Source organism: Sminthopsis crassicaudata, chromosome 1 (assembly GCF_048593235.1).
Source record: "Sminthopsis crassicaudata isolate SCR6 chromosome 1, ASM4859323v1, whole genome shotgun sequence".
Taxonomy (NCBI): domain Eukaryota; kingdom Metazoa; phylum Chordata; class Mammalia; order Dasyuromorphia; family Dasyuridae; genus Sminthopsis; species Sminthopsis crassicaudata.
In genome coordinates, this window is record NC_133617.1 from 14,997,502 (window position 1) to 15,022,501 (window position 25,000).

Below are 25,000 nucleotides of genomic sequence, written 5' to 3' on the forward strand. Positions count from 1 at the left end.
CTCATGTGTGAGATAAGCTGAAGAAGGAAGTGGCAAACTACCTCAGTACCTCTGCCAAGAGAACCCTAAAGTTGTCATGAAGAACCAGACAAAACTGAACAACATATCAGAGTAATAAATATTCCATGACCTTCCCACGTCACCATTTATTTAGTCCCTCTCGAGTTGATATGTATCTACTTTGTTTCCAGTTCTTCTGGGGCAAATTTATTGTCATTACAAACTATGACAAAAAAAAAGAGATTAATTGTTAAGAACAATGCTCACGTTTATATAGCACTTACTCTGTGTCAGGCAGAACTCTGTGAGACAGATACTATTATTATCTCCATTTTACAGATGAGGAAACTGAGGCAAAAAAGAGACTTGGGTTTTTTTTTAAGTGACTTTCCCAGAGTCCCACAGCTCATAATTGTTTGGGACTGGGTTTGAAGTCGAGGCTTCTGGACTCTAAGCCCAACCCTTTACTAGGCTACATTTTTAATATAGCATTTCTCCTCTCAACAAAATGAACTTAGCATATAAAAAATTTTCTGTCGATACACAGATATACGGCTGCATTTATTTTTATATTTATCTATCTATACACATATTCACATATATGAATATTTATGATATGTATTACCCATCCTGATTTCCTATCAGTATATATTATTCCATATGCTCATGATATACATAGATAACACATAAATCTATGCTTTCTGTGGACATGTCACATATGTATATATCTATGTTTACAGAAATCAGTAGGAAATGGGTATTATAGGTGTGAATGTACATATGTAGCATAGGAAACAGCCAAAATGGAGGGCACTAGTTCAGTCTGCTACCGGCTAGGCTTGGAGGCTGGACAGAGGTCTACAAACCTGCCATCGGCTTCAGTAGAACAGAGCAAAGCATGCTCCATTCTGTGGCTGCATCATTGAGGGACTAGGGGAGGCCAGAAATCCTGCTTGGGGGGATGACTTCATTTGACACTGAAATTGAGCCTAAATGGAGTTGCTCATGCAGGAGAGGGAAGGTACAGGGCCTTCCTCACTCTTTGTTTCCTCAGCTGTCACTGACTCCCCTCTCCGGGAGCTCCCAACAAGCACAGCAACGTTGTCCCCAGGCTGATGGATCGTTCGATCTGGAGGAAGGGACTTTAATGGCTAATGGTGTGTCGGTATCCTGAAAAGAGCATTGGACCAGGAGTCAGAAGATGTATTAGGCTCAAACGTGGGCAAGACATTTATCTCCCCTGGATATAAGGGTCTTTCTCAGTTCTAATCTGTTTTGCTCTCTCTGCTGGTCTCTTTTCAAGCCCCCTTCTTCTCTATTTATCTGCTGTTGGAAAACTAACTGGGAAATCCTATTAGCTTGTAACTCTTAGCATGGGAAAGTCCTTCAATCATGGAGCTCGCAGTCTGCCCCAAGATTTCAATTCATCAATTCATCTTCTGCATTTGCCGCTGCTGAGCAGTCCCTCATTCTGGTTACTCACCGCCCTCTCCTAGTTCTCTTGTGTGACCATACTTTCCCAGACTAATTTGCTGTTTCACTGTCATATCACTTGCTAGAACTGTGGGTGTTCCCCAAGGCTCTTCTCTCTGTTTACTTTTTCTGAGTAACCTCCCCAACAATCCCAGCTTTACCTGTCACCTCTATGCAAGTGACTCCCAGATTTGTGTTTGTGGGGTGTGTGCTGTTCTCTTCTGTTGTAATGTGTTGTAGATCCCGATCTCTCACCTGAACTTCAGTCCTGAATTACCAGTCATGTGTTGGCGATTCTGATGGATGTCTTGGAAACATCTTAAATGCAACCTGTCTCAAGGTGACTCCATTATCTCCAACCGTCCCTTCTTTCAAATTTCTTCATTGTTATCCATCACCCCCCTTCCTCACAGAACCCCCCATTTGTCGCCTCACGATTATTCTTGATTCCTCACTTTTCCTCATCCCACAGTCACTTGCAAATCTTGTTCTTTCTACCTCTGTGACAGCTTTCATAACGCACTCCAACACCCACTCTCCAATAAGCTCCCGCCTTGGTTCTGATGCATCATTAGCTTGTGGCTAGATTATTTCAACAGCATCTTAATTGCTCCCAAACTCATGTCTCTCTGGGCTGTAGTCCAGCCTACACACTGTCGTGAATGTCATTTTACTTACGTACAGAGTGGATGTTGTGACTCTCCTATGCAATCAATTGCAGTGGCTTCTTACTGCTTCTAGCATAAAAAAATAAATTCTTCTGCTTAGCTTTTAAAGCTTTGGCTCCAGTCTGTCTTTCCAGACCCACTCTTGCACTCTCTGAGTCCTTCTCTCTGCCCCTCACACAAGACACCCTCTCTTCCATGTCTGTTTCTTTGCATCCTCCCCCCTTATGATTGCTCCAGAGAGCTCCTCTCCTTGTTTGAGATGCTCAGAACCATCTTCCACAGGAAGCCTTCCTTGAAGCCCTCAGCCATTAATGCCCTCCCATTCAAGGTGGATTTCTGGAGTGCAGTGGTTATCACATTTACCTAGTACATGAAAAGTCCTCAGTTCAAAACTAGGCGGAAAAAAAGGTTTCTAATCCAGTGCTTGATTATTTGTTATTCATATTTAATAATTGAGTGAAAGGAGCAGGACCAGGAGATCATTATATATTTGAACAACAATACTATATGATGATCAGTTCTGATGGACGAGGCCCTCTCCAACAATGAGATGAACCAAATCAGTTCCAATAGAGCAGTAATGAACTGAACCAAAGAACTCTGGGAGACGACTATGAACTACTACTTAGAATTCCCAATCCCTCTAATTTTGTCCACCTGCATTTTGGATTTCCTTCACAGGCTAATTGTACACTGTTTCAAAGTCCGATTCTTTTTGTACAACAAAATAACTGTTTGGACATGTATACATATATTGTATTTAATTTATACTTTAACACATTTAACATGTATTGGTCAACCTGCCATCTGGGAGGTGGAGGGAAGGAGGGGAAAAATTGGAAAAAAGGTTTAGCAATTGTCAATGCTGGAAAATTACCCGTGCATATATCTGGTAAACAAAAACTATAATTAAAAAAAAAAAAGAAAAGAAAAAAAAAAGAGCTCTAGAAGAAAATAGCCAACCTCTCCAGTATCTCTGCCAAGAAAATCCTATATGAAGTCATGAAGAGTCAGACATCAGCAAACAATTTAAACAATGAATGTACCAGGCACTGTGTTTGGCATGGAGGATATAAAAATAGCCCTGCCCCCAAAGCTTGCAGTCTAATGAAACAACTATGTACAAGCAAGATACCAACAAGCTAAATTGGAAATAATTAGCAGAAGAAAGACACTAATTAGCATGAAGGGTAATTAGGAGAGGTTTCTTGTAGGTGTGATTTAAAAACAAAACAAAACAAAACAAAACAAAACAAAAAAAAACCCTAGCATTTTTTTTCCAAACATGTGTAAAGATAGTTTTCAACATTTATCTTTGTAAAACCTTGTGTTCCAAATTTTTCTCTCTCCCCTAGATAGCAAGCAATCCAATATATATTGAACATGTGATTCTCCTTAAAATATTCCATATTTATCATGCTGCACAAGAAAAATCAGATCAAAAGGGAAAAACATAGAAAGGGGAAAAAAAACAAAACAAGCAAATAACAACAACAAAAAATATTATGCTTTGATCCACATTCAGTCTCCATAGTTCTCTCTCTACATGCAAATGGCACTTTCCATCACAAGACTACTGGAATTGCCTTGAATCACCTCATTGTCGAAAATAGTCAAATCCATCATAGTTGATCATCACACAATCTTGTTGTTGCTGTGAACAATATTCTCTTGTTTTTACTCACTTCACTTAGTATCAATTCATGTAAGTCTCTCCAGCCCTTTTTGAAACCATCCAGCTGGTCATTTCTTACAGAACAATAATAATCCATTAATTATATACAAACTATTCCATTCTTATACCATCGTTTATTCAGTCATTCCCCAACTGATGAGCATCCGTTGCTTGCCACTACAAAAAGGACTGCTACAAACATTGTTGCACTTGTAGGTTCTTTTCCCTTTTTTTATGATCTCTTTGGGATATAGATCTGGTAGAGACTACTGAATCAAAGGATATGCACAGTTTGATAGCCTTTTGGGCATAGTTCCAAATCATTTTCTAGAACAATTCCCAATTCCACCAATGATGTGTTAGTGTCCCAGTTTTCCCATATCCACTCCAACATTTGTCATCTTAGCCATTCTGTAGTGATATCTCAAAATTTTCTTAATTTGCATTTCTCTAATCAGTAGGGATTTAGAGCATTTTTTTCATATGATTAAAAATGGCTTTAATTTCTTTGCCTGTGAATTGTTCATATCTTTTGGCCACTTATCAATTGGAGAATAGCTTGTATTCTTATAAATTATAAATTTTTAGGGAAAAAAATCTCTACATGTTTTAGAAACGAGACCTTTATCAGAACTCTTGGATGTAAAATTTTCCCCCAGTTTTCTGTTTTCCTTCTAATTTTGGCTGCATTGATTTTGTTTGCATGAGACCTTTTAATTAAATATAATCAAAAAATATCCATTTTGCATTATAATGTGTTCTAGTTCTTCTTTTGGCCATAAATTCCTTCAGAAGCTGTGATTTTTTTAATTTTTTAAAAATTTAAAAATTAATTTATATTATATTTATATATATAAATTTAAATTAAATTTTTAAAAATTCAATAATATTTTAAAAATCATTAGTATTCAACATTTGCTTTTATAATATTTAACTTTCCATTTTTTCTTCCTCTCTCCAATCCCCCCTTTCCAAGATGGCAAGCAATCTGATATAGCTTCTACACATACAATCATATTAAACATATTAGCACATTAATCAAATTGAGAAAGGAGAATCAAAACAAAAGGGGAAAACTATGAAAAAGAGGAAAAAGTGAAAGTAGTATGTTTTAATCTACATTCAGACTCCATAGTTCTTTCTCTGAATGTAGATGGCATTTTCCATCATGAGTCTTTTGGAATTCTTAGAGTTGAGTCTATCAAAGTTGATCCTTGGTGCAATTTAAAAAAAAAGAAAAAGAAAAAAAAAGATGATTCTGGGATTCTGTGGGATCCCCAGCCCTAACTCCTGAACTCTGGCCACTTTCCTACTATGCCACAATGAATGTAACACACTCCCCCCCTTCCACATTCACATTTTCCACCACTAGCTCAGGAAACAGCGGACCAAGCAACACAGAAAAAATACATCAGTCAATTTTCCTGTGACTCTGACCCTCCATTTCTGTGACCTTCAACTCAAAATACCCTCCCTAGACACCACTCTCCTCTGTGTAGGTCCTTAAAGAAAGAGACTCCATTTTGGGTACCCTGTTGTTTGCCTGGCACATAATAAGGCCTTAAAAATGCTTTTTTGTTTCCCCACTCACAGTGGGCTTTAAACAGAAGCTGGCTAAGCACTGGTCAGGGAGGCTGTGAAAGGGAACTCCTGCTCAGATATAGGTTAAACTAGATAGCCCCTAAGGTCTTCCCTACTCTGAAATCCTGCAATTAGCCAGCATTTATTGACTGTGCAAAGCATAATATCTTCAGAAAGGATTCAGCTTGGGACCATTTAGGATATTAATTTATTGTAAAGGTTGTGGCTATAGTTACAGGTCCCTTAACACCCTCCCAATAATGAATAGTCAGATGCAAACCATCAGGAGGGGAATTTCCCATGGTACCCCAAGGTTGCTGTAATTGCATTCCTGCTTCCAGACTCTATAGTTTGCTGGCTCTGCTGTTCTTTCCCCAAGGACACCCCGGCTCTTTATATGAATCAGTAATAGGTTCCAAGCACTGGGTGTCCTAAATGTCACTGCACACATTGTCCCCGCACACTGAGGGGGCTGTCTGCAGAGGATGCTTTTATTACCTATCTTTACAGATGAAGGGCCTCCCAGCGCCAGCATGCTGGGTTTCCATGGCAACATACCCAGAGCAAGCCTTTTGTGTAATAAGGCTAGGGCTGAAATGGATAGCCTTGGATTTGGAGGCTGAGATTGTTCAGCTGTTTCTCAGTAATGTCCAACTCTGCCTGGGCCCCCTTTTTTTTGGGGGGGAAGGGGAGTTCTTGGCAAAGAGGCTGTGGTGTTTTGCCATTTTTTTCTTGAGCTCATTTTACAGATAAAGAAACTGAGACAAATAGGATAAAGTGACTTGCCCAGGGTCATGCAGCTGGTAAAAATCAGATTTAAACTCAGGAAGATGAGTCTTCCTGACTTTAATAAGCCTGGGGCTCTATCTACTATAGTAGGATTGGGAGGCAGATATTAATAAATGTTGGTTCATTCAACAAACATTTATTAAACACTTCCTGCGTGCAAGGACTATGCAAAGTGCTGAGACGTACTTAAATATTTTAATAGGTCCGTGACCTCGTGGGCTCGGTGCAGATCACTACCATCCTTGCCCACCCATCCTGTGTGACTCTTGTTCCTAATCTCTTCTAAATTCACCGGGGTTCACCTGAGGTGCCAATGGGAGGCCTTCCTTGAATTCTCTTGAAGGAAGAATGATTGAGTCTGATTCTCTTTTTCTCTTTCTTCTTTGCCACACAGCCAGCCCATCTTCTCTTCCCATCATACATTTCCTTGATGACATCTTTGATCCTGTTCTTCAAAGTTCCCGGTTGGTTATATTGGACCTTAAGATCCTAGAGCTAGAACTGGAAAGAACACAAAGAACGTCTTATTTTACAGAGGAAGAAATTGAGACTCAGAGAAATTAGGTAGCTTGCCATAGTACTCCTTATGAGAATATAAATATGAAAGCAATGCACTTACTTATCCCCAAAGATTTTATACTTTATTCTAATGATAGGCAATAATCCGTAGAAAAGTCTAAGGGAGACTAGAAAATGACAGAACCAAAGGAGAGAAGGAGAAAAAGTCCTTAAGGAGAATGGGAGGCAGAAAGATGACTCAGGGTGGAAGGATCAAGGAAGGCTTCACAGAGGAAGTGGTCCTGGAGCTGAGCCTCAAAGGGGCAAGTTTGGTGGGATATGCTCATAATTTCTGTCACTAGGGGAGGCTGTGGATGATCAATCGCCCGAATTCCAATGTTCTGAAGGATTGTAAGGCTAAAGCCCACAATGTATCCATACCAAGGCGGACATAAATACAGCCATCCCCTGGGAATGGGAGGCGGGGAGTCCCACTATATAAATGAAGGAGGTCAAAGCTTGTGTGCTATCATTGTCAACGGGGTCAGGCCCACGAGTAGCTGTTGTATTTCTAGTGTGGGTAAAGTGGGAAGAGCCAGACTCAAAAAAAGGTAATGAAGGAAAGAGGAAAGATTCTAAAAGGCAGAGATGAGGGGGGGAAGTACCTTAAGAAAAGGGGGAAGAGAAGAAGATTTAACATAGCACCTAGTATGGACTAGGAACTGCCCTAAACACTCTTTAAATATTCTCATTTGACTTGACTCTTTTCAATAATGAGGTGATTCAAGGCAATTCCAATAGACTTGTGATGGAAAGAGCCATCCACCTCCAGAGAGAGAACTATAGAGACTGAATGTAGAGCAAAGCATAAAATTTTCAGGGCTGCTAGATAGTGCAGGAGATAGAGCACCAGCCCTGAAGTCATGAAGTCCTGAGTTCAAATTTGGTCTCAAGACACTTAACTCTTCCTAGATGTGTGTCCCTGGACAAGTCACTTAACCCCAATTGCCTCAGCGGGGAAAAAAAAAAAAAAAAAAAAAAAAAAGCATAATATTTTCACCTTTTGTTGTTATTGTTTGCTCTTTTTTTTTTTCTTTTCTTTCTTATGTTTTTTTCCCCTTTTGATCTGATTTTTCTTGCACATCATGATGAATATGGCAATATGTTTAGAAGAATTGTACATATTTAACCTATATCAGATTGCTTGCTCTCTTGGGAAGGGGAGATGGTGAAGGAGAGGGAGAAAAGTTTGGAACACAAAGTTTTGCAAAGGTGAATGTTGAAAACTATCTTTGCATGTATTTAGAAAAATAAAATACTATTGAAAAAAAGTTTTAAATAACAAACATTCTCACTTGATCCTCATAATAGTCCTGCAAGGTAGGTGTATAATTATCTCTATTTTACAGTTTAGGAAACTGAGGCCAAGCCAAGAAGTAATTTGCCCATGGTTACACCTAGAATAAATGTACGAGGCTGAATTTGAACTCAGGTCTTTCTGACCCCATGTCCAATACTCTATCTCTACTAACCAACTGTCTCAGTGCTGAAAGTCTTATCTGGCTGGGATTTAGAATGCTTAAAAAGGAATAATTTGAAAATGAGTTTGAAAGGGAAATTTGGAGCTTGATTGTAGAGTGCCTGTGAGTTCAACAGCATAGAAAACTCCTGGTATACCTCATGGCAGTTTGGTGGAGTGGAAAGACTGATGGGTTCCAAGTTGTCAAAGAACATGAGTACGAAAATTCTGCTCCTGCTACTTACTGATTGCTCGATCTTGGGCAAGACCCCTGAACCCCAATTTCCTCTACTATAAAATGAAGGAGCTGGCCCCTTCCAGCTCTAAAACTCTGATTTTAACTTATTTTGCCTCTCTGGTTAAATATAATTTTAGTCTCTCCTCAGAATCTAGAACTCCTGGCATATACCAGATACTTATTAAATGCTTACTGATTGATTAATTGACATAGGAAGTAGTGAGGAAGAGGGAAGCAATTAAAGGCCTCAAAGCAAGATGAATGTTTTGGGAAATGTACAACAGGCCCTTAAAGGATATAAGCACTATCTCTGTATTTCTTCTGCTTTGCAGGCCAGGCCCCCAAAGGATGACTTGATTAGCTCTTCTCATCAGTCACCCTGGGAGACTGGGGTTTATAGAACTATTGTTCCAAAGCCCCCATCTGGTGTGCTCTTCATTATTTATTAACCAGCAGAATTCTATTATCTTTTAGAAACGGATTTGCTGAGAAAGTACAGCAAGATCAATATTCACAAAACACTTACCCACCCACCCAGCACCACACTTTCCCATTGCACAATCAAATTACCTAAGGAGGCCGTGGGTTGAAACTTAGAGTACAGAAGCACGTGTGTATAGAACACATGGGACCAACAGGTGCTTCCTCATTTTCGGCTCCTTTTGTAAAGTCCTTAAGAAAGATGTGTCCTCGTTGTCCATTTCCCCAGTTATTCAACAAGTTCTCTAATTCTAACATAGGAGGGAATATGAGATGCTATGGAGGATGATGCTTAGAATGCTACCTCAAACATGTCGACCACATAACCTCGGACGTCTTCTCAGTTCTCCCAGACAATGCTCTAAGACTTTTAGGTGCTGACCATTTGCTGTTTTGGGGGGGTAAAGATTGCCTTTATTGGAATTTATTTGGACCAATGAAATCACAGCTACAAAACTACAGCCAAAGTCCACCACAGGCCCAGAGAAGACATAACAATTGGAATTTATTTGGACCAATGAAATCACAGCTACAAAACTACAGCCAAAGTCCACCACAGGTCCAGAGAAGACATAACAATTGGAATTTATTTGGACCAATGAAATCACAGCTACAAAACTACAGCCAAAGTCCACCACAGGTCCAGAGAAGACATAACAAATAGTGTCGATCTCATATGTGGTTTGTTTCCATATGGCATAAACTCGTGTTGAATAAACAACCAGGATCACATTTTAGTCATCACCTCACAGGGGCCAGAGGATACTAAGTTTAAAGCTGGAAGGGGCCTCAGAGGCCATCTAGTGCAACCGCTGTACTTTACAGATGAGGAAACTGAGGCACAAATGTGTGGAGTGACTTGTCCCAGGTCATACTAGTTGTAAGTGGCCAAATCCTCACATCCTCTACCTCCAAAGCCAGGGCTCTTCCAACCCTCTCATCAATCAATAAACAACCAACCAATGTTTATTAAGCACCAACTATATACCAGGGGTATATAATGTGCTAGATAATGAGAAAGAAAAAAAAAAAAACCCTAAATAGTTCTTGCCATCAAAGGGCTTACAGTCATATTACATATGGGTAGACAGAGACCCAGCAACATGATGAGATTTTCCCCAAATGTCACTGCTGGTAAGGATCAGGGCAGAGATTTAAATCCTGGTCTTCTGAGGCTAGATCCAGCACTGCTTCTCCCTGGCACTCTATCAAGCAACTAGCATTTATTAAGCACCTATTCTGTTGTATTCCAGGCACCATTCCAGATACTGGAGATAAAAAGACAGTAATAATCCCTTTTCTCCAAGACCTTACGTTCCAGGGACTTCCCCCCACACCTGCCAACCCCCCAAATCTTTGTTAAATGAACCACAGCTTCCACGGAGTCTCTTGCTCCAAATGATGATGTCATGTGAACTCTCCTTGGAATCATCTGCAAGTTCCAAGTTTGTATAAATGTCAAATGCTGGTTGTCTTCTGCTGGGATTATGCCAGTCACCTAAGTATAGATCATTGTGTGATGGTGACCAAGGCCAACTAGTCAATCGATTAATTAATTGACATTTTGATGTCACGGGGACTGCCAGAATGACCCATCACACCTGGAACACTATCTAGAATTCTGCTTTGTGTCTTGAGAATTGCCCTATGGGATGATAGGTTTAGAACTGAAACAGACCTTAAATGTCACTTAGTCCACCACCTCATTTTATAGATGGGGAAAATTAAGACCAAGGAGTCTTCCCAAGTTCATCAAATTGTAGCCATTAAAGGTGGGATTTGAACTCAGGTTCAAATTGGGATTGGACTCCAAAATCAGTGTTCTTTCTAATGTGCCATTCTGGGTCCCTATTTGTAGCAAAAGCAAAGTATAACTGATGAACTGTCCTGTCTTGCATTGGTATTCAAGTACTCTTGACACTTGATACCAATGGAAGACAAGGAACAATTCAGCTACTTATTAGCTGTGTGACCTTGGGCAGGTCACTTCACTGTGCTTGTTTCTTCATCAGTAAAATGTGCTGGAGAAGAAAATGGCAAAAACCACTCCAGTATCTTTGCCAAAAACAAAAACAAAAAACCAAATGGATCCACGAAGAATCATATGTGACTGAAATGGCTGAATGGCAGCAGCTAAGAGACAAAAGCTTGTGGGGTGGAAAGACCTAAGGGAAGACTTGGACAAGAATTGAGCAAGTTTGCAGACAGGGATAGACTGTTCTTTGGTGGAGTAACCTTATCTCTGAGATCCCACAGTCACTGAATTCTTCAAGTATCTCAATGAGGGTACAAACATCTTATCAAACTGAGCATCTATCTATTGCCACATAGTTCAGAGAAGCCTGCTTGCTATTCCCTAGACATTTCATCTCCTATCTCCCTACCTTTGCAAAGACTTTTCTCCCCTGCCTGAAATTTCTCCTTTTTGGCTCTCTCTACCCTCTAGACCCCTGTGAGCTCAGCTCATGGACCACCTAGCATGGGATGCCTCTCCTGGCCTCTCCCCAACTTACTAGTGCTTTCTCTCCCCAATTTACTTTACATAAATTTGTGTTTAATTTTCTATGTACATATTGCATTTCTTCCCCTCCCTCCATTAGAATGGAGATTCTTTGAGGGTAGGGATTGTCTTTTTCCTTTATTTATATTCCCCTCTAGATTTTTTTTTCTTTTCTTAATAGTATTTTATTTTTCTAAATATATGTAAAGTTTTCAACACTCATTTTTGTAAAACTTTGTGTTCTAAATCTGTCTCCCTTCCTCCCTCCCTTACTTTCTCCCTTCCCCTTAATTCACCCCTCCTTGAGAAAGCAAGCAATATGTTACAGGTTAAATGTGTGCAATCCTTTTCAACGTATTTCCATATTTGTCATGTTGTGTGAGAAAAATCGGACCAAAAGAAAAACAGACACAAGAAAGAAAAAAATATAACAAACAAACAGAAAAGTGAAAATACCAAGCTTAGCTCCACAATCAGTCTCCATAGCTCTCTCTCTGGATGTGGTTGACATTTTCCACTCCAAATCTATCATTCCTTTTGATTTGTAATACAATGCTTGTCCTCATTTGTTGTTATTTGTTTATCACAGTCATGTGTGACTTTTTGTGACCTCATTTGGTGTTTTCTTGGCAAAGCTACTGGAATGGTTTGCCATTTCCTTCTCCAACTCATTTTACCAATGAGGAAACTTAGGTGACTTGTCAAGGGTCATACAGGTATTAAGTTTCTGAGACTGGATTTGAACTCAGGAAAATAAGACTTCCTGACTCTAGGCCCAGTGCACTGTGCACTATGCACCTCCTAGCTGCCCCATGTGCCCCTACTATGTCTTTCCTGTGGTATACACTTAATAAAGGCTTTATGACTGATTGGTATATATATGTTATATATATATATGTATATATATATATATATAATCTTTATAATAAAATGGGGAATTAGAAACAGGAGGAGATATTTATGAATGGATACAGAATGGATACACTTAATAAAGGCTTCATGACTGGTACATATATATAATAGAATAAATAGAAAATGGGGAATTAGAAGCAAGAGGAGATGTTTATGAATGGATACAGAATGAATTAAGCAGAAACAAAAACAATGCACATAATGATCACAACAAAGTAAATGAGATAGTATAAAAGCAAGACACCTCCTGTTGTTGCCATGTTATGATGCCATGAAGTGACAATGACCAAGCTGGATGCCTGAGAAGATTCAGGAGAAGACATTTCCCCAGGTGGGGGGACTATCGATGTGGATCATTAATGTCATGCCAGACTTTTTGAGAACATCCTGGTTAGTTTTACTGAATTGTGGTTTGGTTTTTTGGTGGTTGTTGTTATTTTTTATTCTTTATTGGAAATATTTTTGTTCTTTATTATAAATTATATTATTTATAATATATATTTATTCTTTATTTTAAATTATATATTATTATATTCTTTATTATAACTGAATGGAAGACAGAGGCCGGGATACATTGGGAAATGTCAGACATATTAAAGAAAAGCTCTCACTAAAATGTGTTTTAGAAATTTTTAAAAGAAGGATATGAGAGGCCCTACCAATAAAATCACTCACTCCCATTTCTGCAGCAGGGAGAGCTGCAAAGCTCTTTCCCATAACACTTCTGCAGACTCTGTGAGTGTAAACACCATCACTTAGATGAGAAACCTGAAGCTCGCAGATGCTCCCCCCCGCTGACGAGTGCCGGGCCGGACTCGGACCACACGTCGGGCCTCGGGAAAGGCTCCGAGGACACAAAGAAAAAGCCGGAACCGCCCCGGTCCTGCCGGAGAGCGAGTTCTGGTGTGCTTTCCTGGGTCAGGAACAGAGGGACGGAGCGGGTGACAGCAGATCCTCCCCTTGCAGAGGATTCTGCCCGCAGCATTCTTTCCCTCATCGTTCATTCACCCAGGCCCGGTTTCCATTCCCAGGTGGCCATTTGGATGGAAGCCAGTGCAGGATGTTGGGGAAGAACAATAGGGGGGGGGGGTCGTCTGGCTGCAGGCCCCTCTCCCCTCGGTTCCAGACTTAACTGAAGAGGGCCCAGCGTCCAGATCTGCGGGGAACCCCGGGGGTCTGTTTGCAGAAACTTCTACAAGGGGGTTAGGCAGACAGAAACAGACCGGGGGCGGGCTCTGGGGGCGGTGGGAGCGGACTGGGAAAGGGGGGACTGGCGGGGAGGGAGTTAAAGCCCCAGCTCCCGCTCATCCGGGTGGGGGTGGGGAACGAGCCTGACACCTGAGCCGGAGTGGAGGAGAGCGAGGGAAGGGGAAGAGGGGCCTGTTGACAAGGACAAAAGTCAGCCCCGTTGCTTTTGCAACCCCGGAGGCCTCCCAGATGCCACACGATGGAAAGAAACACAGTCCTGCCAAATCCCCACCCCCCCGAGGCTGATGAAAGGGGCCCGCAAGGCCTGGAGCAAAGGGGAAGCGTCCGCTGGAAAGCCGGCCCTGGGCGCCTCCCCTCCCTCCGCTGAAACTGACAGGCTGAAATGTACTTTGGTCAAGCGCCCAGAAGAAACCTACAAGCCCCGGGGGGCCCGAGCGCGGAGCGAGCTGCGGGACAGCGCCGAGTTCCGAGCCCGGGCGGGAGCGAGCTGCGGGACAGCGCCGGGACTCTCCGGGCCGAGCTCTTGGCGGCCCGCCCGCCTCCACACCCTCGGGATCTGCTCTGGCTGGGGGTGAGGCCGGGAGATTTCTTAGTATCTGAGCACGCGGTGAGAAGTCCAGGAAATGATGCAACTCCAACCCCAGAAATACTCATCCTCCCTCTTCTTCCCCCCCCCCCATCCGCTGTCTCTTGCTGGGAACAGCTTTCAAAATCCCCAGGATTTGCTCATACACCAGCCTTCGGCCACTTGCAAAATCCATCCCGAAAGAAAGCAAAAGTTGGCTCTCCAGCCCTGTCTGAGGGAGATTAACTGCGTCCTTTTAAGCAGCTAGGAGTAGATGGATTTAGCACCAGGAAAGACCTGAGTTCGAATTCAGACTCAGACACTGGCTGTGTAACCCTGGGCAAGTCCCTTAAAGTCTGCCTGACTCAGTTTCTTCATCTGTAAAACCGAGGGTTGGACTAGGAGGTGTCTAAGGCTCAATCTAAGTCTGGGACCCACAGACACTTAATTTAGTTTTCGCATAACGGGCTTGGACTCGGAGCCCCTTCGGAATCATACTCACCTGGCACCCAAAAGAGTGTGATGGACTCTTATTTTTAGATGCTTTCCACGAGGGTGTTGGACAAGCTGGCCTGAGGTCCCTCCCAGCCTTGAGTGTTTTGGTCCTATCTCCAGCATCTAGCAAAATTCCCGGCACATACTGAGTGCCCAATAAATGTTTGTGGCTTAATTGAAATGAGTCTCAAAGTTCAATTTAGGATCACGGATTTAAATCCGGAAAGGACTTTAGAGGGCATCCAGCCCAACCCCCTCCATTTTGTAGAGAAAGAAACTGAGGAGCAGAGAAATTAGGGGTCCAGGGTCGCATAGGTAGCAAGTGTCAGAGGCGGGATTAACCCCAGCACTCTCTCCATTTCCTTTACTTCTAGAGGACTCACAGCAAAAGTTTGGAAATAGAATCCTGGCGTGGGGCCCTTGAGATTCCAATTCCATGAGTGGAACAAGATTCAGGGCCCGGCCCTCACTCCTCACTCTCCCCAGGATCCTTTCAGAGCTTCCAATTCAGGGCTTTCCCTGAGAACTAGGGGGATAAACAGTTAAAAAAAAAATTAGGGCTGTGACCTTGTGAGTGTTCTTTCTGCCATGTGGATGTGTACCCCTTCTGTTTTCTCTATAAGTACCCAGAGTGCTGAGTTTGGACTCTGGAAGAACAGGGTTCAAATCCTCCCTGACACTCAGTTTTCTCATCTGTGGAATGGGTCTAATAACAGTATAGTGTAAAAAGCACTTTAAGCTAGAGCAGAGAATACATGAAAACTTTGGGGACATCTATCCAGTGTAGGACAGCTAATTATTTTCCCTGCCACCCAAAAAAAGGGGTGAAACACAGATGGTTCATGGGCTCCGGCACCTTTCCAATGTGCTCTCCCTCTCCTGAAGAGGAGTCAAAGACTAAGCAAAAATTAGATTTAAGTTTAGATCTAGAGTTAGAAGAGATTTTAAAGATAATCTAGTTCCATATCCTCATTTTACAGAGAAGGAAACTGAGGATTGGTAGAAATCATGGAATCATAAAGCAAGAGTTAAAAAGAACCTGAGAAATCTTTTAGTCCAACCACCTCCTTTTACAGATAAGGAAACTGAGGCCCAGGTGATGAGGAGAATTAGCTTTAGCAAAAGATCATTTCCCAGGTATCTCAGTATCTGAGTAAGCCCAGTGAGGAGCAAGCTGACCCTGTGGAATTATCTTGTACAGATAGAGCTATCCTGGTCGGATGCCCACTCTTGTACAATCCGGAGGTTAAGCCATAGGCTATCCTACATCCTATAGAAACACCAAGTTGATTTACTGATGCACACAATTAGCACCTTTCCCATAAAAGATTCCCCCTTCCCCCTTATTGATTGTGAGTTCTTTAGGTCTGTCTTGTGACAAAATAAAAAAGCTCTGCCCTTTGACCTGAAAATGGTTGGGGCCTGTGAATTCATTCTGGTGACTCTCTACCTTCCAGGCTTGATGAATGTTGTCCCAAGGAGTCCAAATTACTTGCCTCGAGTCATGCAAAAAGAAAAGAGAGGCAGGATTGGAATCTAAATTGTTGTATTTTGGTACTTTCTACTGTTCCTCTACCACAATGAGCCCCTTGCTTGTTCACAAGATGACCCAGATTCCTGGCCCAGTCATTGACTCCTCTTCATGAGAGCAAGTCATCCTTGGCAATTACACATCATTACACATAATTGTGAGTCATCTGTGTTTCACCCATTTCGTTTGTGGCAGGGAAACTAAAGAGCTGTCCTATACTTGATAGACAGGCTGTCCCAAAAGTCTTCATGCTATTTTGAACTATAGCTTAAAGAGTTTCGGGACACCCTCTCTGGATACTAGCCTACTAGAGAGATGCTTATGTCCACCATGGTCTGCCAAGAATCTCTTTTATGCTTTGGGTGCTTTACGATCGGGAGTGCACTGATATCAGGATGTCCTGGGAGTCCTTACCAGGTACAGCACTTGGAAAATGACTGGTGAATGAAATACTTTTACTTATCTAAAAATAATATTCTTTGGAAGCAGGGGTGAATTCCACTCTAGGAACTGCTGTGGGGGAATGGTGGGTCTTGCTATAGTGGCAATCTCAACTTGTAAGTGTCAGGATCCTTTTACACTCTTAAAAGATACTGAGGACCCTCCAAAGAACTCTTGTTTATGCGTGTTATCCATATTTACTGTCTGGGAAGTTTCCTGAGGTCTTTACCTCTTCTCATACCAGGAAAATGTAGGTGATGGCTTGCAGTTTGTAATTTAAGTGTGAATTAATGTACACAATGTGTCCTTACATTCTTTTTGTGGTAGAGAAAATAAATAGCTGACTTATACTTGATATCTATTATTTGGGACATTGGTTATCCTTTTTTAGATGGGATCCTGTTAATTCCTTTGGGGGCAAGTAATTTGGACACCCTGTGACAACGGTTTCATCAAGCAGTGAAGGTAGGGAGTCATCCAGAAGGTCCTAGACATGACCCATGCATAAGCTGATTTTTAAAAATTTTCCTCAACAACTTTGACTACATTAAATTTAAAAGTTTTTGCACAAACAAAATCAACAGAAACAAGATAAAAAAGGGAAGTACAAAGCTAGGAAAAAAATCTTTACAGAGAGTATTTCTGATAAAAGTCTCATTTCTAAAATATGTAAAGAACTGTGTTACATTTATAAGAATACAAGTCATTCCCCAATTGATAAACAGGATAAGAACAGACAATTTTCAGATGATGAAATGAAAGCCATTCATAGTTATATCAAAACATGCTTTAAATCACTATTGATTAGAGAATGCAAATTAAAACTACTCTCAGGTACTACCTCACACCTCTCAGATTGGCTAAGAGGATCGGAAAAGATAATGATAAATGTTGGAGAGGATGTGGAAAAACTGAGACACTAAAGCATTGTTGGTGAAGTTGTGAAATGATCCAACCATTCTATTGAGCAATCTGGAACTATGCCCAAAGGGCTGTGCATACCCTTTGACCCAGCAGTGCCATTACTGGGTCTGTATCCCAAGGAAATCATAAAGGAGGGAAAAGGACCCACATGTACAAAAATCTTTACAGCAGCTCTTTTTATGGTAGCAAAGAATTGGAAAATGACCAGATGCTCATTAATTGGGGAATGACTGAATAAGTTGTGGTATATGAAGATAATGGAATATTGTTATTCTATTGAAAAATGATGAAGAAGTTGATTCTAGAAAGGCCTAGATAGATTTAAATGAACTGATACTGAGTGAAACAAACAGGAATATATTGTACGCAGTGACAGCAAGTCTGTGTGATGATTATGATGGACAGAAACAACTACACCCAGAGAAGGAACACTGGGAAGTGAATGTAAATTGTTAGCACTACTGTCTATCTACCCAGGTCACTTATACCTTCGGAATCCAATACTTAACATGCAACAAGAAAATGGGATTTACACACATATATTGTATCTAGGTTATACTGTAGCACATTTAAAATGTATGGGATTGCCTGTCATCTAGGGGAGGGAGGAGAGGGAGGGAGGGGAAAATCTGGAAAAATGAATACAAGGGATAATGTTATTAAAAAAAATTACTCATACATATATACTGTCAAAAAAAAATTATAATTATAAAATTTTTTTTAAATACAGAGAAAATGATTGTTGAATTGCATTGAAATACATTTCTCTGACTTTCCATCTTAAATTATCTCCACTGAGAATTCCACAATCAATAACTGAATTTGTTTAGCAAAAAAAAAAAAAGACTGTGTGATGATCAACGATGATCAGTGATCCAAAGCAATTCCAATAGATTTTGGACAGAAAATGCCATCTGCATCCAGAAAAAGATCGAAGGAGACCGAACAGGCTTTGATCATTTCTTTTTTCTTTTCTTTTCTTTTCTTTTTTTTAAAATCTCTCCTATGGTTTTTCTCTCTTGTTCTGATTTTTCTCTCCCAGCATGATTCATAAAGTAATGTGTATTAAAAATAAACTTACTACTTAAAAAAAGAAAAAAACTTTCCTCGGTACTGTGGGGTAGAGAAAAAAATGAGCCAGGACAAGATCAGGCTTCAATGCTCAAATTTCAAGAATTTCAAAGAATCGAATTCAATAAACATTTATTAAGGCCAGATGCAGAGGATACAAATAATAAAAATAAAGTTTCTACCCTCAAGGAGCTTACAATTTAATTGGGGGAGACACAAGAGGAGACTGGAAGAGAGGAAGTGGAGAGCAGGTGATATTCAGTCCATGTGGTTAAAGCCAGGCAGAGCAGCAAATGCAGAGGGGAATGAGCTGAGTCCAATTTCTGCCCTCTATAAAGAAAGGAATTGGGAGGAGTTGGTACTCTGTCCTGGAGCTCATCTGTAGGAGGGAAGAAGAGCCTGAGGGAGGTGGGGTCAGGTAAGACTTGAGTAACATGGTAAAGATCATAGAGCAAGAGCTGGAATGACCCATGGACAGCCTGGGTATACTCTTCATGTCTGGAAAAAAGTAGTCTGGACCCAGCACACTGGATGGGTCCTTGGGAGTGGGACGTAAAAGGAAAAAACTGTACAGCCCAGGCAAGTGTGGATAGGTTGTTTGGAAGCATGTGGAAGTGGATCTTCTCCAGTTTAAATCATTTTCTAGACTTTCCCCTTTTAGAAAATATATAAAAGGTAGTAGAGAACAAAAGGAAAGGTCCCAGGAAAGGGATCAAAGGTGGAAACCAAGCTTAATTGTTATCTCATTGAGCTCTGGGCCTCTCCAGCCCCAGAAGAGACCGCACACAATCTGCCCAAGGGCAGCATTCTCTTTTCTCTTCAGAAAGGATTAAGATTTTGATCTAGGGAAGACTTCAGAAGAATCTTGGGAGGAGCTGAGAAGGCTATTTTCTGAGTGTAAACTCTAAACGGTGACATATTAGGATCTTTTTCTTGCTCAAGATTCCTATCAAAAATAGAAGGGGATATCTTCAACATAGAGAAGAGCTAATCCAATTCCAATTGATCAATGATGGACAGAATCAGCTACATCCAGAAAAGGAACACTGGGAAATGAGTGTAAACTGTGAGCATTTTTTTTTTGTTTTTCTTCCCAGATTATTTTTACCTTCCGAATACAATTCTTCCTTTGCAACAACAACAACAACAACAACAACAACATTCAGTTCTGCACATATATATTGTACCTAGGATATACTATAAGATATTTAATATGTATGGGAATGCCTGCCATCTAGGGGAGGGGGCGGGGGGGAAGGAGGGGAAAAATTCGGAACAGAAGGGAGTACAAGGGATAATGTTGTAAAAAAAAAAAAAATTACTGTCAAAAAAAATGTTATAATTATAAAAATTAATTTAAAAAATAAATTTTATTAAAAAATAAATAAAGTTATAAATTATAGTTTATACATATAATTTATATGTGCTTATATATTATACAATATATAATTTATCTAAATGATATCATTCATAAATTTATAAAAATCAATTATAAAATTATAAAAATTGTCTTGGCTTGGGAAATGTCTGAGAGCTTAGGAGAATTATGCCATTGTGGACATTTCTCTCTTCAGGCTAGAAAGGCTGCTTGGATTTAGAATAATGATGTTAAGTTGATAATAATACCCATAATAAATAAATAAATATAATATATGTTAAAATATAAAATAAATACTACTAATAATAACTATTTTTGGCATAGGTGTCTAAAATTTTAATAATGATAATAATAACATTTACTATGTGCCAGGCACTGTGCTAAGTGCTTTACAAATATTGGTTAATAATTAGTTAACAACCCTGCAAGGTAGATGCCGTTATTATGCCCATATTACAATTGAGGAAACTGAGGAGAGATTAAGTGACTCACCCAGAGTCATACAACTAGTATCAGAAGCTAGATTTTAACTCCTGACTCCACGCTTGGTGCTCTATCCATTGTACCCATTGTATGAATAGTTTTTTCTTCTCTAGTTGCAATCTGAATGGTTTGAGGGAACAATCTCATAGGTGAGATCCTATTTTGCATCTGATTTTAAATTTATTTATTTATTTTTATTAAGTTTGATCTCATGAGATTTTACTTGACTTTCTAGTGCAACAATTTCATTTTTTTTTCATATTTGAGCTCTTTATTCATTGTCAAATCTTAATCTAGGAGATATCTTTAAAATCATTCAACATAATTTTTAAATTGTATTGGTTTTAGACTGATTTCTGCATTATGTAATGGAGCCCAGACATTTTTGAGTATAACTTCTTAACTCCTTCCTTAAGTTGCTCCACTGTTTTTTTTTTTTTTGTTTTTTTTATTCATTTTTCCAAATTATCCCCTCCCTCCCTCCACTCCCTCCCCCCATGGCAGGTAATCCCATACATTTTACATGTGTTACAATATAACCTAGATACAATATATGTGTGTAAATACCTTTTTCTTGCAACAATTTCATTTTGCAACCTCATATTGCCATCCAAAATCTGAGCTATCCCTCTGGCTTTTGTTTCACTGCAGGCCTAGGATGCTCAGGGCCCAAGACTGACCTCCTTCCAAGCTGTCCTGCACATCATGTGACTGGCTATCCTTTGGCTCTGGCCATTTACCCACTTGTTCATTCATCTATGCTAAACTCTAGCATCATGTAGCCCAGAGTGAAGCTTGGGGCCCTAGTTTGGCAACCCTGGATCCCCGTCTTTCTACATTTTTCACAAGATAACATTAGGAAAACACCAGCCCTGAAGTCAGGAGGACCTGAGTTCAAATGTGATCTCAGACACTTAACACGTCCTAGCTGTGTGACCCTGGGCAAGTCACTTAATCCCACGTGCCTTGGCCAAATAAATAACATTAAGAATTTCATTAATCTACTTTGTTAAAAACCTAGCCTATAGCTAATATGTATTATTCACACACACATAACTATGGGTGTACAAGTCTAGTAACTCAAAAAATGGGGGGAAATGAAATTTATTCTTAAAACCATTCTGACTCTTAGTGATCATTGCTTCTTCTCCTAAGTATTTCAAGAATTGAAATGTCAGTTCAACTTGCACAAAACTGGTCTGTCTGCTTCTGACTGGCCGCCTGTGGCTGCAGCCTTGAGGGGCTGGGCACTTGAAGTTCCTTTATTGGCTGTTGAGCAGGAATAGCTATTGACTCAGTGGATATTTAAAAGGGAAGGACAGCACCCTCAGAGCCATTGTTAATCACTCTCTCCTCCTAGATACTTTCTTCTTCTGGTTTTTTAAACCTTCCCCCCACTTCTCTCTCTCTCCTTTTTTCCCCTTCCTCCCTCTCTCTGTCTTTCTCTTCTCTGTCTCTGTCTCTCTCCTTTCTATTTCTCTCTATTTCTATTTCTCTATGTCTTTCTCCATCTCTCTGTCTATTTTTCGCCATCTCTGTCTCTATCTCTGTCTCTGTCTGCCTGACTCTTTCTCTCTGTCTCCTATCTCTGTTGGAGGTCAGGGGAACCCCTAAAAGAGGGATTCCATACCAGTAACACGAGGTGCCTCAAAATAATTCAATCTCAGACCCATCTCCAACTCAAGGGGCAAAGTTTAATATAATTGTAACTAAAGCTTAAGTTCCAAAAGAAGTTAGCAGAGAACCAGGAGCAAGAAGAGATTTCTGGGACAAAGTTAGAGAGACCAGGTGCCTCATGTCCCAGAGATGCTAATTTAATGGCTTAGAGGTAGAGTTGGGAGTGCCTCGTTATTGTCTTTGTTATCCCCCACAGATGCAGTGTTTGTGGAAGTACAGCACCCCAAGGCCAGGTAGCTTTAGGTTTCTTGCTCATCCTCCCTAGGAGCTATACCACATCATCTCTGTCTGTCTGCCTCTTCCTCCAGCATCCCCTTCTCCTCCTACTTCTCTGAGTGCTTCTCCTCTGTCTCCTTTATTGAATCCTTCTTCAGATCACACTCTAACTGGAGCTCTCTCTCAAGGTTCTTCCCTGGAACCTCTTCTCTGCTCCTTGATTTTTACCTTCTGGCTTTCCTGGCTTCCTTTAAATTCCAATTAAAATCCTATCTTCTGGCATTCAAGAAGCCTTTTCCTGCTCCTCTTAATTCTAGTTCCTTCCTTCTTGTAAATATTTTCCATTTTTCCTGTGTATAGCTTATTTGTAAATATTTGTTTCCTTGTTGTCATCCCCCAATAAATTGTGAGTTCCTTGAGATCAGGGATTGTCTTTTACCTCTTTTTTGTAACCCTAGCACTTCGCACAGTGTCTGGCACATAGCAGGTACCTAATAAATATTTACAAACTGATTGATCTCTTCTCTGCCAACTGCGGTTTATTTTGAGCCATTTCTTCCCATAGAAGAGGAGGAAGGTGGTTTTCTCCATCTACTACCCTGGTTTCCACTAGGCCATTGCCAGTCATTCTGACCTCATGTTTTTTTGTTTTTAGTTTTGGTTTTTTGGTGCTGAGGCAATTGGGGTTAAGCCCAGGATCACACAGCTGGGAAGTGTCTGAGGTCAATTTGAACTCAGGTCCTCCTGACTTCAGGGCTGGTGCTCTATCCACATGTGTCATTTTTTTAAAAATGTTAAACATGGTAGAAATATATGTTAAATCCAATATATGCATACATATTTATTTTTCATTATATAGCTTTTAATTTACCAAATATTTGCATGGGTAATTTTACAGCATTGACAATTGCCAAACCTTTTGTTCCAACTTTCCCCCTCCTTCCCCCCACCCCTTCCCCCAGAGGGTAGGTTGACCAATACATGTTAAATATGTTAAAGTATAAATTAGATACAATATATGTATACATGTCCAGACAGTTATTTTATGCATATATATTTAGACAATTATTGTGCTACACAAGAAAAATCAAATAAAACCAGAAGAAGAAGAAGAAGAAGAAGAAGAAAAGAAGAAGAAGAAAAGAAGAAGAAGAAGAAGAAGAAAAGAAGAAGAAGAAGAAAAGAAGAAAAGAAGAAGAAAAGAAGAAGAAGAAGAAGAAAAGAAGAAGAAAAAGAAGAAGAAGAAAAGAAGAAGAAGAAGAAGAAGAAGAAGAAGAAGAAGAAGAAGAAGAAGAAGAAGAAGAAGAAGAAGAAGAAGAAGAAGAAGAAGAAGAAGAAGAAGAAGAAGAAGAAGATGCAAGCAAACAAGCAACAACAAAAAGAGTGAGAATGTTATGTCGCGATCCACACTCAGTTCCCACAGTCTCTCTCTGGGTGTAGATGGTTCTCTTCATCACTGAACAATTGGAACTGGTCCTGGATCATCTCATTGGTGGAGAGAGCGACATCCATCAGATCATCGTATAGTCTTGTTGCCATGTACAATGATCCCCTGGTTCTCACTTCCCTCAGCATCAGTTCCTGTAGGTCTCCCCAGGCCTCTCTGGAGTGCTGACCCTATGTCTTGCCAGTAGATTACAATGTCTAGAGGAAAGAGTGGGACTGATGACTTTGCAAAACTCTGCCCCCCTTAAATCCAATTCACTTGACAGTCAAGACATCAAGACATGGCCCTCCCAATGTCATTGCTCCTCTTTGAGATTGAAGGGTGAACAACAACAACACTGGCTTCCATGTGGCAATGAGCAAGTGCTATATCTAAGGCACATTCACTGCCAGCCACTGAAGCGGGAGCCCCAGCTTCAGGCTGTCTCTCTTGTGTTGATTTTTTTTCTGATTTTTGGAGAATGAGTCTGCATTCTGAGACTGATTTGTCCAAGTTTAGAGATGATCTCAGAGAGATTGAGAACTCTGAAAGCCCTGAGAGAGATCTTTTGGTTGGAGCTGCCTGTGAGCCTGGGGAGGACTCCTTGGAAGCAATTTTTGTACTTTGGGGGAAGGGTTCACCCAAAAAAAAGGGGCCCAAACTTGGCAGTTTGGCCAGAAGAACCATGCGGGGCTCTATTTAGACAGTGCAGAACCAAGGTGAAATGTGACAGGAATATCCCAAACTGCCTTATATTCAATTATAAATTTTCTAGGCGAGAGTAACCATAATTATGTTAAAATACTGAATCCCATTTTGAGTTATATTAATGCTCACTGTGAATATGGTTTCTTTAGCTCTGTGTGTGTGTGTGTGTGTGTGTGAAATCAATATTTGTCCCAAACTTGATTTACATTATATTTATATTGAACACCTTTCTACTTTCCCCTCTCACCTTTGAGGAAACCCACAAGCTAAGCTATCAGCCATCTTTCTCCAGAGGACTGGACTGGGAGACACACTGAGTTGAAGCATGTGAGAAGAGAGCTTAGTGTTTCTGTCATCCAAGGCTTGGCTCTCCCAGTGGAACACATGGATGGATCTAAAGCAAGGGACTGACTGGGTCCCAGGTCCCAGGGTCCCATCATCAGAACAAGAATGAGAGTCCGGCTTACTGACCCTTAGTTTTCGATCTACTCTTTTCCTGGGTGATCCCTAGGTGACTCTGGGCCATGGCCTGTGGGTGCTGCC

At 40.6% G+C, this 25,000-nt stretch overlaps 2 long non-coding RNA genes across 2 annotated transcripts in view; one reads left to right on the plus strand and one right to left on the minus strand.

Annotated features, from left to right (window-relative positions):
* Window positions 1–9,312, minus strand: part of LOC141558170 (uncharacterized) — a 9,805-nt gene extending 493 nt beyond the window's left edge. Inside the window, exons 1-3 of the long non-coding RNA XR_012486982.1 lie at window positions 9,226–9,312; window positions 6,489–6,687; window positions 1–1,170 (exon numbers count right to left, since the gene is read on the minus strand). The exon at window positions 1–1,170 is cut by the window's left edge and continues 493 nt beyond it. This is a non-coding gene — a long non-coding RNA (uncharacterized LOC141558170). The remainder of the gene's footprint in view (window positions 1,171–6,488; window positions 6,688–9,225) is intronic.
* Window positions 9,313–13,672: 4,360 nt separating this feature from the next.
* LOC141558167 (uncharacterized) lies at window positions 13,673–22,836 on the plus strand. The gene is made up of 3 exons (XR_012486981.1): window positions 13,673–16,550; window positions 16,966–17,039; window positions 21,082–22,836. It is a non-coding gene; the product is annotated as an uncharacterized LOC141558167 (long non-coding RNA).
* Window positions 22,837–25,000: the final 2,164 nt, after the last annotated feature.